Source organism: Phascolarctos cinereus, unplaced genomic scaffold (genome assembly GCF_003287225.1).
Source record: "Phascolarctos cinereus isolate Bilbo 61053 unplaced genomic scaffold, phaCin_HiC Scaffold_726;HRSCAF=1367, whole genome shotgun sequence".
Classification (NCBI taxonomy): Eukaryota; Metazoa; Chordata; class Mammalia; order Diprotodontia; family Phascolarctidae; genus Phascolarctos; species Phascolarctos cinereus.
Window position 1 is genome coordinate 144,411,701 of NW_027556098.1, and position 14,682 is coordinate 144,426,382.

The window sequence follows — 14,682 nt, forward strand, 5'->3', positions numbered from 1 at the left end:
TTATGCCTGGATTATTTCAATAACCTGCTGGTGGGTCTGCCTGCCTGAAGTCTCTCCCTACTCTAATCCATTCTCCATTTAGCCACCAAAGTGATTTTCCTAAAGCAAGGGTCTGATTATGTCACACACACACACAACACACACACACACACACACACACACACACACTAAACTCCAATGATTTCCTTTTGAGGACATCAAAATTCTCAGGAGCAAACACAAAATTCTTTGTTTGGCATTCAAAACCTTTTATAACCTAGCCCCCTACCTTTCCAGTCTTCTTACACCTTACTCTTCACTCCAGTGACACTGAAGCTCTAACTAAGGCACTCTAACTCTTAACTCTGGGCATTTTCTCTTTCTGTACCCCATGCCTGAAATACCATCCCTCCTCAATTCCACCTGCTGGCTTCTCTGGGTTCCTTTAAGTCTCAACTAAAACCCCATTTTTTATAGGAAGCCTGTTTATGTTTCTTTTTCTTCTTCTTAACATTTTTGTTAATTTATTTTAATTTATCAACAATCACTTCTATAAGTTTTTGAGCTTTAAATTTTCTCCCCCTCCCTCCCTGCCTCCCTCTTCAAGACGTCATGCGATCTGATATAGGCTATGCATGTACTTTCCTATTAAACAGATTTTCACATTAATGATGTTGTAAGGAAGAATTAGAACCAATAGGAGGAACCATAAGAAAGAGAAAACAAAACAGAAGAAAAATTAGCAAATAGTATGCTTCGATCTGCATTCAAACTCCATAGTTCTTTCTTTGGATGTGGATAGCATTTTCCATCATGAGATCTTTGGAGATGTCTTAGATCTTTGCATTGCTAAGAAGGGCTAAGTCTATCAACGTTAGTCATCGCACAACATGGCTGTTACAGTGTACAACTTTCTCCTGGTTCTGTTCACTTCACTCAGCATCAGTCCATACAAGTCCTTCCAGGTTTTTCTGAAGTCCGCCTGCTCATCATTTCTTATAGCACAATAGTATTTCATTACATTCATATACCACAACTTGTTCAGCCATTCCCCAATTGAGGGGCATTAGGAAGCCTTTTTTTTAAACACCCTCTTAATTTTAATGTCTCCCTTCTTCTATTTATCCTGCTTGTAGCTTGCTTTTTATGTATCTGTTTGCATGTTGGCTCCCCCCATTAGATTGCAAGTTCCTTGAGGGCAGGGACTATCTTTTGCCTCTTTTTGTACTCCCAGCACTTAGCACTGTGTCTAGTGTTTAACAAATATTGATTGATTGATTTTGATAATATTTTTTGATTGTACATCACCTTCATTTACCAATAGTCTCTTAATTGCTAAATACTGTAGTCTTTTCTAATGCATTGTCCTTCTTCATTTTTCACCAAACTTTAACTGAAGTTTAGAATTTCCTTTAACTGTTTAAAAACATTTTTCTGAGATAGGGGTCTATAGGCTTCACCAGTCTGCCAAGGGATCCATGACACATACAGAAAGGTTAAAAAACCTTGAAGCCCTCTGTTTAGCACCTAAAGCCTCATAGTCTGACTCCAATCTGTCTTTCTAAGCTGATTTCCCATTAGTCTGCCCCATACAGTCTACAGTGTAGCCAAAATGACCTCTTTGATTTTGTGCTTGCACAGCATTCTGTCCTGTCCTCTGCTTCTGTGCCTGCTCTTCCTTCTCAGCTCCAACTCACGGAATCCCTAGCTCCTTGCAAACCTTACCTCCTACAAAAAAGCCTTTCCTGATTTCTCCATTTGTTTTCACTTTCCTCCAATATCTCAAATTTGTATTTATTTTGTGTTTACTTACCTGTGTATGTGTTGTTTTCTCCAAGTAAAATGTAAGCTTCTTGAGGACAGGGACCATTTTCATTTTTCCCTTTATCTCCAGCATGCAGCCTGGCAGTAAGCACTTAATAACTGCCTGAATTCATTGAATTCAATTAAAAGAGTATCAGGAAGCTTTCCCTCCAAAATAGCCCCCAAAACAGGTTACTTATCCATCTGCCATCATTGCTCAAAATTTTACCATTAGAGAGCCATTCCTTTGGGTTAAAGCTCTCTAAACTGAAAAATTGAAACTGTCAATGAAAACTACTTCACAGAGTTGTTGTGGGAAAAGCAATTTGTCAACTTTAAATACTATATAAATATAGGTCATTACTATCTGTCTCAACAGAGATTATAAGGTAACTAATTTTCACTTCGAGGAGCATAGGAAGCAGAGTCCTGAGGAAATAGAAGTCACGGTGGGTGAACTTTCTGGTGGTTGTGGAGGGGGGTGGTCCTGGAGGGCAGATGAGGAAAAAATGAATAGAGCCCAGTGAGCTGGGTGTTGTCCATGGTGGTGGTGCCACATTGGGCATTGTTTGGAATCTGAATGGGTCACCAACAGGGTACAGGGAATCCAGATAGAGAAGGTAGGAGGGAACCGAAGATAAACTTTGCTGACTTTTCAATGTGGTCCGAGGTTGTTCCTTGTTATAATTAGTCCCTCAGGTTCAACCGGATCCACCAAAGATATTCTTAGATTTGAACAAGAAAGGACACCTTAGAAAGTCAAAGCATTCTCTAGTTAGTCCTCTACTCTGTCCCTGGGGTATGCTACTCATTAAAAAAAAAAAGTTTCCATTCCAGCATCACTCCCCTGGCTAGAGCTTCAGCTTATTGTCCCACAAGGGGGTGGTAAGCAGAAGCCCCCAACTTTTCTTCATGAGGAACTACATCTAAACATCCAAAAGGACCCCCAAGACAGACTAAAGAGATTGCTTTCCCTCCTAGCCCATGGAGGTGAGTGAAACTTTGGTTCAAATGAATCTTTTGTTCCTGCTGGCCTCTGGATCAAAGAAAACATTTGTGTGCTTGAAGCTAAAAGGGCCTTCCCCTGAGCCTCCGGACTCAAAAAGCAGATTGAGTGTTTGAGGCTCTCAGCAGGCAGGCTACGTCCGGCATCACTCTTTACCAAAGAAAACCAGAGCTGATCCGTCCCAGGAGCTCTGTTGAAGCAGGAGGAATGGCGTAGGTGACTGTGGCCTGGAGGGCAAAGAGGGATGGACTTCATGACCTTTGGAATCACCTTGGCTATTGTACATTTTCCTTCTTTTGCTTCCAAAAATTATAAGTGGGCCACTCTCTAGAGTCCGATAAAACTCTGCGTGGTGTCCATGTCCTACATTTTGAAGGAACACAGACCATGATGTTTGCTAAACACTTACCCTCTACCTAATATGATCCCAAAATTAAGCTAAAATGAAAATTGTCCTTGCTCTCTTAAGTATTCAAATAACCACGGGCTCAAACAGAGTGAAAAATTGGTTTCAGGTCAGAGAATATTTTAATCTTCTAGTTCAATAGGTTTAGAAACTATATCCATGGAAGAAAGTTCTGTCTTAAATTTCAAATTGTTTCTGGGAAAATAAAACAAAACTTGAGTTCAGTTAACTGTAATGTTGGAATCTAATTTGTGAGTGGGGTTTAGGAAATGAATTCAGTTCATCTGGTTGCTAGTTCACAGTTTGGTGGAGTCCCTGAAAATCCTGAGAACACCTTCTAGGAGGCCAAGAAGGGGGCCACAAATATGCCATCAGGTGGGCCCCCAAGGCTCTGCTTATCCTGTAAGGGAATGGGTTGTGTGCCATGGCTTCACTCTCCTTCCTGCACAACCAGAGGCAATGAGGCATAATGAACAGAGTGCTAGATGTAGAGCCAGGAAGGTCTGTGTTCACACACACACACACACACACACACACACACACACACACTTTACTAGTTGTGTAATCTCATGACCCCTCTGAACCTCAGTTTCCTCTTTTACAAAAGGGTGATAATAATACCACCTGTCTCACAGGATTGTTCTGAGGAATGGATGATATGGAAAGCCCTTTACAAATGTTAAAGCACTGCATAAATGTGAACTATCAATCTACAAGCATTTATTAAGCACCTACTATGTGTGGCACTGTTTCAGGTGATGGGGACAGAGGCAAAAAAATGAAACATATTTCTTTCACAACATGACTATTCTGGATATAGGTCACATAACTACACAATTATAACCTATATCAAATTGCTTGCCTTCTCAATGGGGGAGGGGGAGAGGGAGAAGGGAGAGAATTTGGAACTCAGAGTTTTAAAAACAAATGTTAAAAATTGTTTTTACATGTAACTGAGGAAAAATAAAATACTAAATACCAAAAAATGAAACATAGAATGTCAGAGCTGGAAGAGACCTTAGAAATCACCCAGTCCTGCTCTTCCATTCTAAAGATGAGGTTGTGGTATAGTGGATAGAATGCTGGGCAATTCTAGAGTAGAACCCATGTCCTCATCTGTTCAAGTCACGACTCTGCTACTTGCAACTTTGGATAAGTCACATAACTTTTCCAAGACTCAACTGTAAAATGAAGAGGTTGGACTTGATGACCTCTAAGGTCCCTTTCAGCAACACTACTTACTATTATTTAGTCTAGAAAGAGGAAATGGGGACAGCTAGGTGGTGTAGTGGATAGACCACCGGCCCTGGAGGAGGACCTGATTTCAAATCTGATCTCAGACACTTACTGGCTGTGTGACCCTGGGAAAGTCACTTAATTCTGATTGTTTCTAAAAACAAAACAAAAAAATAGAAAGGGGAAATGAAGTGCCTGAGTTGACAAGAGCAGTAGTAGTTGACAAGAGTACAGATATTTTGTCTTCTTATCCAATGTACTGCCACTTGCTACCTTTGTGATCTTGGACTTCCTCTTTCTGGGGCTTAGTTTCCTTTTCTGAAAAATTACAGTATGCATTTCAGAGCTGGGACTAGAGGGTAGTCAAGGTTAACCAAGCACTTATGTTGCAGTGGAGTATAATTTTTAATATTACCTTTTATAACTTCATTTTTATGCCAGAAAATTCCATTCTTCATGTCATATAGATATTAATTTCATGGTAAGTTAAATCACATATGTTACAGTGAGGTGAGTAGCAGCATATAGGATGGCAGGACAGCATAGGAGGGGACTGGGGAAGTATAATTTTTTATCCTTACCTGGTTCATTTTAACTTGAACTAGATGGATCAGAGGATTGAACTTATCTCTGAGATGTCCTGGATGATTCTGAATCTATTAACTTTAAGACCTCCAAGATTCTCTGATACAATAAGTCATTCTATTGGTGCAGTTTCAGGCAGTGGCGAGGTATTTAGCAGCAGGAGCACATGTAGAATTCCTTCAATCAGACCATCTCTGCTGTCGCTTACTTCCCCTATATGCAGGATTGGTCCTAGGACTTATAGGCCTCACAGGGACATCTGCCTCAGTTTGTGCCTACAATGGACCCTGAAGCCCACCAGACTTCAAAATGGAAAACCAAGCCAGAAAATCCTCTTGGCTCCCCTTTTTCCAGATGGACTTGTTAGGTCAGTCACACATACAATGGGAAACCAGAAATCCTTCTGTGGCTATATATTTTTTAAAATTTTTTTGGAAGAGTCTGAAAAATTTAAATGAAAATCAACTGAAACGACCCAGTGACAGGTTTTAGAGGTTCAGCCAGAGTAGAGCTTCAGCAATTGTTTTGATTTAACAAGTCAACACATCATTCACTTCTTTGCTATGTCCTTATACAGGCTAACTATGGTCTATCAATCAGGCTCTTACAGACAGAGCTGTTGTTGTATTTATTTTACATGGAACAGAGCTTGACACAGAGAGTTTCTATATATCTGTAATGATATTTGCCTGTGTTTGCTATACATTGACCTCACTTAAACAATTAGTGTTTTCCTGAAACATTTCATTCATCTATGTGTGTGTATGTATATGTATGCACATGTGTGTATATATGTATGCGTGAATATGTACATAAATATATATAATTATTGTTGGAGTACTCACATTTTACATTTGCCAGCAGAGCTTTTTTTTTAACCCAAGATGGTCATTTTTGTAAAGCAAATCTTAAAGCAAGTTAGATGATCACTCCTTAATAATAATAATACATTTATTTGTTACTCCAAGATTTATGTGGTGCTTTTTTTTCTTTACAACAAATCTATAAGGTAAATAAGACAGATATTATTATTCCCATTTTAGAGATCTGAAGTCCAGAAAAGTTAAATGACTTGTCTAGGGTCACACAGCTGGAAAGTGTCTCAACCAAGATTCAAATCCAGATCCCCTGACTTCAAGGCCAACATTCTTTCTACTCTGTTGTCTCTCTTTTTTTTTACATTTAGTGTTTTATATATCAAGATTCCTGAAGCATAGCACACCTGCATTGCATTTTTGGCAGAATATGTAGGACATAAGCTGTGGAAATCTCTTTAAGCTTGTATGAGCTCTGTGGGTAATTAGTGACACATGCAGCCTAAATTTAGGCAAATAGTCATCTGACCAGAATGGCATGGTTGTAATTTTTTCTAGAGACAAGGATGACCTCAGATAACCTTTTCAAGTCACCTTCAGCTGGAATCATAAGATCATAAATTTAGAGCTAGATGCAACCTTTGAGATCTCCTAGCCCAACCTCTTCCTTTTACAGATGAGGAAACTGAGGCCCAGGGGAATTCCATGATATGGAAAACCAGCAAAAGAGAGCACTAATCTGTGTTTAAATGTAATAGACATAAGGGACTCATGGCTTCCATTCAGATTTCATCAGGTACAGAATATTAGCCCAAAAGGCCCCAGGTTGGATGCACTAACTAAGCTCTTACTAAAATAGGAGGATTTGGAATCATTAAGATGATACATGATGTGAAAGATGAAAAGAGAAATCCAGGGTGTGCTGGTCATGCACCCCAGCAGCTTAGGACAGAGCACATGTTAGGCACTCAATACATGTTTGTTGACGGATGGATTTCTTTCTCATTTGCCATGATGACTCATCAATGACTAGAGCTGGTCCTGAACAAAGATGTAGAGGCAGTTGCCTACATCAGTGGTGTTCAACTCAAATAGAAACAGGGGCCTGCAGGTACAATAAATTAATTCAATAAACATTTATTCAGTGCCTGTTATGTTGCTGGGCACTCTGCTAAGTTCTAGGGATACAAAAAGAGGCAAAAGATAGTCACTGCCCTCAAGGAGCTTACAATCTAATGGGTTGCATATTGACTAATATATCTATGTTTTATTGTATTTTTGCTTATTTTCTAAAATCGCTCCCAATTATACTTTAATCTGTTTCAGAACACACTTTGGAGTGTTATGGGCTACATGCAGGCCCACAGGTATGTATTTGACTCCTCTGGCTTATGATGTGATTTCATGGGTACTGGAAATGCCTCCCTGGCAAAAATATTTTTGCCCAATCCACAGACTATGTGACTTTGGTGAAGTTACATAGCCTCTCTGGCTCCCAAAACATGGTTGGACCAAATAATCTCATGATTCTGTGAGCAATTCAATTCCATTTCATAAATATTTACTAAACATCAACAATGTGCCAGACATTCTGCTAGGTACTAAGTGTACAAAGACAAAAATGAAATAGTCTTTGCCCTCCAGGGGCTTATATTCAATGGGGGTGCGGAGAACAACATGTACGTAACAAAGCAAATATAAAATAAATACAAAGTTAATATAAATTAATTGAGGGGATGAAGCACCAGCATCCACAGGGCCATTCAATCAAACAACTGGGGAATAAAGAAAGGCCTAGCCTACAAGGTAGCACTTTTCCTAAGACTTGCAGGAAGTTAGTGATTCTAAAAAGTGAAATAAGACATATATCATTCCAGGTATGGGGGATAGTCTGTTCTAAGATGCAAAGACAGGAGGCAGAGCGTCTTATACAGGGAATAGCATGCAGGCCCAGTTTGGCCAGAATATAGAATGTGTGAGGAGTACATGAAATCAACATGGAAAGATAGGTTGGAGGCAGACTGGGAAGGAAGTGTGCGAAAGAGAAGTCTATATTTTATCCTGGAGATAATAGGGAGCTACCTAAGCATCTTGAGCAGCAAAATGATATGTTAATACCTGCCCTTTAGGAATATCCATTCGGCTGTTGAATAGAGGATGGAGAGGAGAGGAGAGGAAATTAGAAGCAGGAAGAACAATAAGGAGGCTCTTGAAATGGTTTAGCTGAAATGTGATGAAAGCCTGTACTAAAGCGGTGGTTCCATGAGTGTAGAGAAGGGGAGAGATGCAAGAGATATTGTGACAAGATTAGGCAAGTAATGGGGCATGGTGACTGAGAAAATATGAGGAGCTGACAATTCTGAGATTTAAACCTAGGTTATTGAAATAAGTAAGGAAGTTAGAAAGAATACACAATACACAGTAGTACATAACCATAGTAAGCTAGCATTTCACAAACCCAAAAATCCAAGCTTTTGGGGTAGGAACTACACTTTGACAAAAATTGCTGGGAAAACTGGAAAGTAGTCTGGCAGAAACTAGGTACAGACCAACATCTTACACCATATATCAAGATTAGATCAAAATGGATGAATGATTTAGACGTAAAGGGTGTAAGTAAATTTACGTAAATCACATAAGCAAATTAGGGGAGCATGAAAAAAAATGCACTTTCCAGATCTATGGATAAGGAAGAGTTTTTGACCAAATAAGAGATTGCAAGCATCAGAGAATGTAAAATGGACAATTTTGTGTACATGAAATTTAAAACCTTTTGCACAAATAAAACTAATGCAGCCAAAAAATTAGAAGGAAAACAGAAAACGGGGGAGGGGGGGAGAATTTTTTACAGCAAGTTTCTCTGATAAAGGCCTCAGTTCTCAAATATACAGAGAACCCAGTCAAATTTATAGGAATACAAGTCTTCCTCAACTGATAAATGGTCAAAGGATATGAATAGGAGAAGAAAACAAAGTTGTCAATACTCGTGTGAAAAAAATACTCTAATCACTAATAATTAGAGAAATCAAAATTAAAACAGCAGCTAACATGACAGAAAGTAAAATGACAAATGCTGGAGGGGATGTGGGAAAATTGGGACACTAATGCATTGTTGATGGAGTTGTGAACAGATCCAACTGTTTTGGGGAGCAATTTGGAACTATGCCCAAAGGGCAATCAAACTGCAAACCCCTACCATCAGGTCTGTATCCCAAAGAGATAAAAGAAAAGAGGAAAGGATCTCTTTATACAAAAATATTTATAACAGCTTTTCTGCGGTAGCAAAGAATTGGAAATTGAGGGGATGACCCTCAACTGAAGAATGGCTGAACAAGTTATGATATATGATTGTAATGAAATACTATTGGGCTACAAGAAATGATGAGCAGGATGGTTTCAGAAAACCCTGGGGAAACGTGTATGAACTCATGCAAAGTGAAATGAGCAGAACCAGGAGAATATTGTACACAGCAACAGTAATATTGTAACAATGATCAATTGTGAAAAACTTAGCTACTCTGCTCAAGACAATGAACCTAGACAGTGCCAAAGAAGCCGTGATAAAAAATGTCATTCACTTCCAGAGAGAGAACCAATGAACTCTGAATGCAGATTAAAGAATACTTCTTTTTACTTTCTTCATTTTTCTTGGGTTTTTTGTCTATTTTCTTTTACAATATGACTAATATGGAAATATGTTTCGCATTACTTCATGTGTATATTCAATATCAAATTGCCTGCCTTCTCAAGACCCACATGTACAAAAATATTCGTAGCAGCTATTTTTGTGGTGGCAAAGAATGGGAAATTGAGAGAATGCCGATCAGTTGGGGAATGGCTGAGCAAGTTGTGGTACATGAATGTGATGGAATACTATTGTGCTATAAGAAATGATGAACAGGCTGACTTCAGAAAAACCTGGAAAGACTTGTATGGTCTGATGCTAAGTGAAGTGAGCAGAACCAAGAGGACTTTGTACACAATAACAGCCACGTTATGCAATGACTAAGATTGTTAAGCTGAACCTTTCTCAGCATTATGAGGACCTAAGACATCTCCAGAGGCCTCGGGATGGAAAATGCTGTCCACATCCAAAGAAAGAACTATGGAAGTCGAATCGCTGTCACTTATTTTTACCTTCTGTTGAGTTTTGCTTCATCTTTCTGATGGTTCCTCCTATTGGTTTTGATTTTTACTTACAACTTCACTAATGTAAAAATATGTTTAATGAGTATGTAAATGTAAAGCCTATATCAGAGTGTGCGCAGTCTTGGGGAGGGTGGCGGGGAGGAAGGGGGAGAAAAATTTTCAACTCAAAAGCATATGGAAGTGATTGTTGATAAATCAAAATAAATTAATAATTTTTTTTAATTGCCTGCCTTCTTAAACAAAGGAGAGAGGTGGAAGGAAGGGAGACAATTTGGAACTCAGGATTTTAAAAATGAATCTTAAAAAACATTTTACATGTTATTGGGAAATATTTAATGAAATAAATAAAAATAATTTTTAAAAAAAGTTAAAAGAAGGGTAGGTTTAAAGGGGAAAGATAATGAGTTCCATTTTGGACTTTTCATTCACACTACCACCACTGGAGATCAATCCTCAACAAAATTGTGACTTTGACTAAATTCGTCCTTGGTGATCCCAACCTGCCCTTTGAATGTTATTTACCTGTTTTTCTGTACCTTATTTCTCATTCCCATAACCCCTATATGACTGACTGACCAAATGAATGAAGAAAATTTTGCTGAGCACTTACTCTGTGCCAACCTAAGTGCGAGGGATATGAACAGAAAAACAAGACAATTTCCTGCCTTTGAGAAGCTCCAATTTTAATTAGGGGAGACAATATAAGCTATAGGGCAGATGGAAAGGGTCAGTGGTCCTTACCGTGCATTGGCAGGTCAGATGACAAAGCCCAGGCGTGCACAGTAGCAGGGCAGATGGTAAGGGTTTACGGTCTACCATCTTACTGGAAAGATTATAGTTGGGAACTCCCAGGGACTTGTCTAGATGTTGTAAATGGCCGCTGTGTGTGTGGTTCCTGAGTGTTAAGAAGGAAAAAGAGACCTGAGAGTCAGAGTGGAGCTAGGGTGTTCTTTAGAGGATGGGGAAGAAATCTCAGCAGCCAGCTGAGAGGAGGTGGCCAAGTCCTGGTAGGATTGGTATTCTGCCTACTATTCTGTCAGAATCTGAAATTTTGGAGTTGTAAATTGGGAAGGATGTGATAAGGTAGAACTCACTAATACTTAAAGTATTACTTTTCCTGGGTATATTTGATAACTAATAGTAACATTTATGATGTCAAAAAACCAGCTGAATTTTGGGACATTTTGGGACATTTTGGGACATTTTAGGCTCTTATTTGGATTTCGCATAATAACTGACCTGGAAATCATTCTTGTCCAGGGACTTACCTTAGATGGTAATTACAGATCACTAATTGTCCGATAACTAGAATGTAACAACAGTGATAATAATAGAAGCAGTATGGCACAGTGGAGAGAGAATTGAACTTGGAGTTAGGAAGCTGTTTATAGGGTCATAGATTATTATTTTTGTTTGTCTTTCATTATCTAAGAGGACCATTGCATCAGAAAGGTGATGCCATTACTTGCAAGTGAATTGCATTTAAGTGAGGGGAGGGCTGTGCAGTCATCAGCCTTACTGGGTCCAGTGGCAAGATATAGATCAGGATGACTGGGCTTGACCCCAAAGGGTCATAGATCTAGAGCTGGATGATACTTCAAAGGACCCCTAGTTCAACCTTCTTATTTTACATATGAAGAAACTGAAGCACCAAGAAGATTAATTGACTTGCCCAATTTCAAGCAGGTAGTATCAGAGGTGGAATTTAAAACCAGGTCCTCTAACTCCAGAGACAATACTCTTATCACTAAACCATGACACAGAGGTTTATAGCTTCCCTCTGCTACTTATTGACTGTGTGATCAAGGACAAGTCATTTAACCTCTCTTAGCTTCAGACAGCTACCTAAGCCATATCGGGAAGTAATGGATAAATCTAACCCATTGATGAGCTAGGAGGTAGCCTTGGGGAAGGGGGACAGAGTAGAGTAAAAAGTTTTATTTGGGTGGTTGGCAGGGAGGTGTCATAAGAGGGGAGCTCCAGGAGCCCTGGAGGCTGATGTCAGGATCTTCCCACTATGATCAATTGTGATACTGACATTTACCAATTTTTATGAATGGGTTGCATTCCAACAATTCCTCTGTAAGGCAACCATTTGCAACTCGGAACATATTTTACCATAGAAACAATTTTATACATGGTAATTAGATTCCCAGGTCAAACAAGAAAAGCCTGTATAAGCAATGAACCACTAATAGTACTATTTTGACTAAACACTATAACATTGTTTCCATGGAAAAATGAATCTGTAGTTCTAGCTAGGGATTCCAGGAGAACAGTGAGAAGCAGAGGTTCCCATTGAGTACTGCTACCCATGGGAATGAATGGCTTGTTAACTCCCTACATCTGCCTGAGAAAAGACCCCTATCAAAGCCATCACTTCCAAGGGGTTCTAAACTGAGAAACAAAAAAATCAATTGCCCTTATCCCTGACCTTGCCAAAGGTGGGGTATTGTGGAAGGCTTTTTAGATTCAAGGTTCCTCTCTCTCTGAGGCTTCATCATAAGGCAAGTGTTCATAAATTAAGGGCTTATTCTGCAGTGGCTGCCCTGGCAGTAGTGGCCCTGTGACAGTTTCTGCCAGGAGTGACGAGTTCCTCCATTTCAGGCTGGCTCCCAGATTTCGTTCCTGTTCTATTAAGACTACATGGTACAGTGAGAGCTGAATATGGAATCAGAGAATCAGAACTGAAATCCTTACTCTGCCACTTACTATATGACTTGGGCAAGTCACTCAGCCTCTCCAGTTCTGCAAACACTATGTAATCTCTCAGAGGTGATTTCACTTCCTTGGGTCTCTTTTCTCGCTGGTAAAATAAAGGGTTGCACTTAGACGGCCTCTAAGGTCCCTTTCAGCTTTCATGACCTGATGATCCCTAAATTGATATTAATAACCCAGAGTATTTTCAGAAGAGAGTGATCAGAAAGGTGAGGGGTCTAGAAACTGATGTATACAGAGCTCAGCATAGTGCTCAATACATAGTAGACACTTAATTAATGCTAGTTGACCAACAGATTGAATGGCTGAAGATCTGTTGAAGGAAGTAGAAATGTTTAGCCTGAAGAAGACTTAGAAAGACACTTCTGTCAAATATTTGAAGGCCTATCATGGTGGGAAAAGGACTGGATTTGATCTTTTTGGCTCCAGAAGCAACGGGAAGAAGTTAAAGAGAGACTGGGTTTTCTGTAATGTAAAGAAACATCCTAAAATTGAAGCTAAACAAAAAGTAGAAAGGGCTCCTTTAGGTAATTGGTTGCCCACCACTGGAGAGCATCAAACACAGGCTGAAAAATTATTTTTCAGGTAAGATGTAAAAGGTCAGATCTTGTTCAGATCTGGGCAAGAAAGAATAGATGGCCATTGAGATCCTTTCCGAACTTTAAAATGCTGCAATCCTGTGATTCCTTTATGGGGCAAAAAGGTTGCCTCAGTCTCACTGTATATTTTGAATATACTAACATTTACTTATACACATAGATGTTACTTCTCAGCTATGGAATGTAAGTTTCTTGAGGGCAGGGACTTTCATTTTATCTTTGTATGCTCTGCTTCTCATACAACATCTGGTAAATAGAGATAAGTATGGTACCTGTGACTGTAATAGTATATGGAACTGTTGAATGAGGAAATTCCCTCTACCAAGGCAAGTCATCACCTTCTCTGCAACTTTTAATCTTAGGGAATTTCTTGGAGCAGTGAGAGGTTAAGTGGCTTGCCTAGGATCACACAGCCAGTATGTTTCCGAGGTGGAACTTTAACCCAGGTGTTCTTGGCTTTAAAAAAAAATTATTTAGTATTTTATTTTCCCCCAGTTACATGTAAAAATAATTTTTAATATTCATTTTTAAGACTTTGAGTTCCAAATTCTCTCCCTTCCTCTTCCCTCCTTCCCCCACCACTGAGAAGGCAAGCAGTTTGACATAGATTATACATGTGTAGTCATGCAAAACATTTCCATATTAGTCATATTGTGAAAGAAAACATAGACCAAAAATAAAACCCTCTAGAAAAAAAAGTTAAAAAAATATTCTTCAATCTGTATTCAGACACCATTAGTTCTTTTTCTGTGGATGAATAGTAGTTTTCATCATAAATCCTTCAGAGTTATCTTGGATCATTGTACTGCTGAGAATAGCTAAGTCATTCATAGCTGATCATCTTATAATATTACTCCTACTTTGTACACAGTACGTTTCACTTTGCATCAGCCCATGCAAGTCTTTCCACGTTTTTCTGAGAGCATCCTGTTCATCATTTCTTATAGCACAATAGTATTCCATCATAATCACATACCACAATTTGTTCAGCATTCCCCAATTGATGGGCATCCCCTTAATTTCCAATTCTTTGCCACCAGAAAAGAGCTGCTAAAATATTTTTGTCCATATAGGTCCTTTTTTTTTCCTTTTTATTTTTTATGTCTTTTGAGATAGACCTAGTAGTGATATTGCTAGGTCAAAGGGTATGCATGGTTTTATAGCCCTTTGGGGAAGGTTCCAAATTGTTCTACACAATGGTTGAATCAGTTCACAACTCCACCAACAGTGCATTAATGCCATTTTTCCCACATCCCCTCCAACATTTGTCATTTTCCTTTTCTGTCCTATCAGCCAATCCAATAGGTATGAGGTAGTACCTCAGAACTTTTAATTTGCGTTTCTCCAAACAATAGTGGGTTATAGCTTTTTTTTCAAATGGCTATA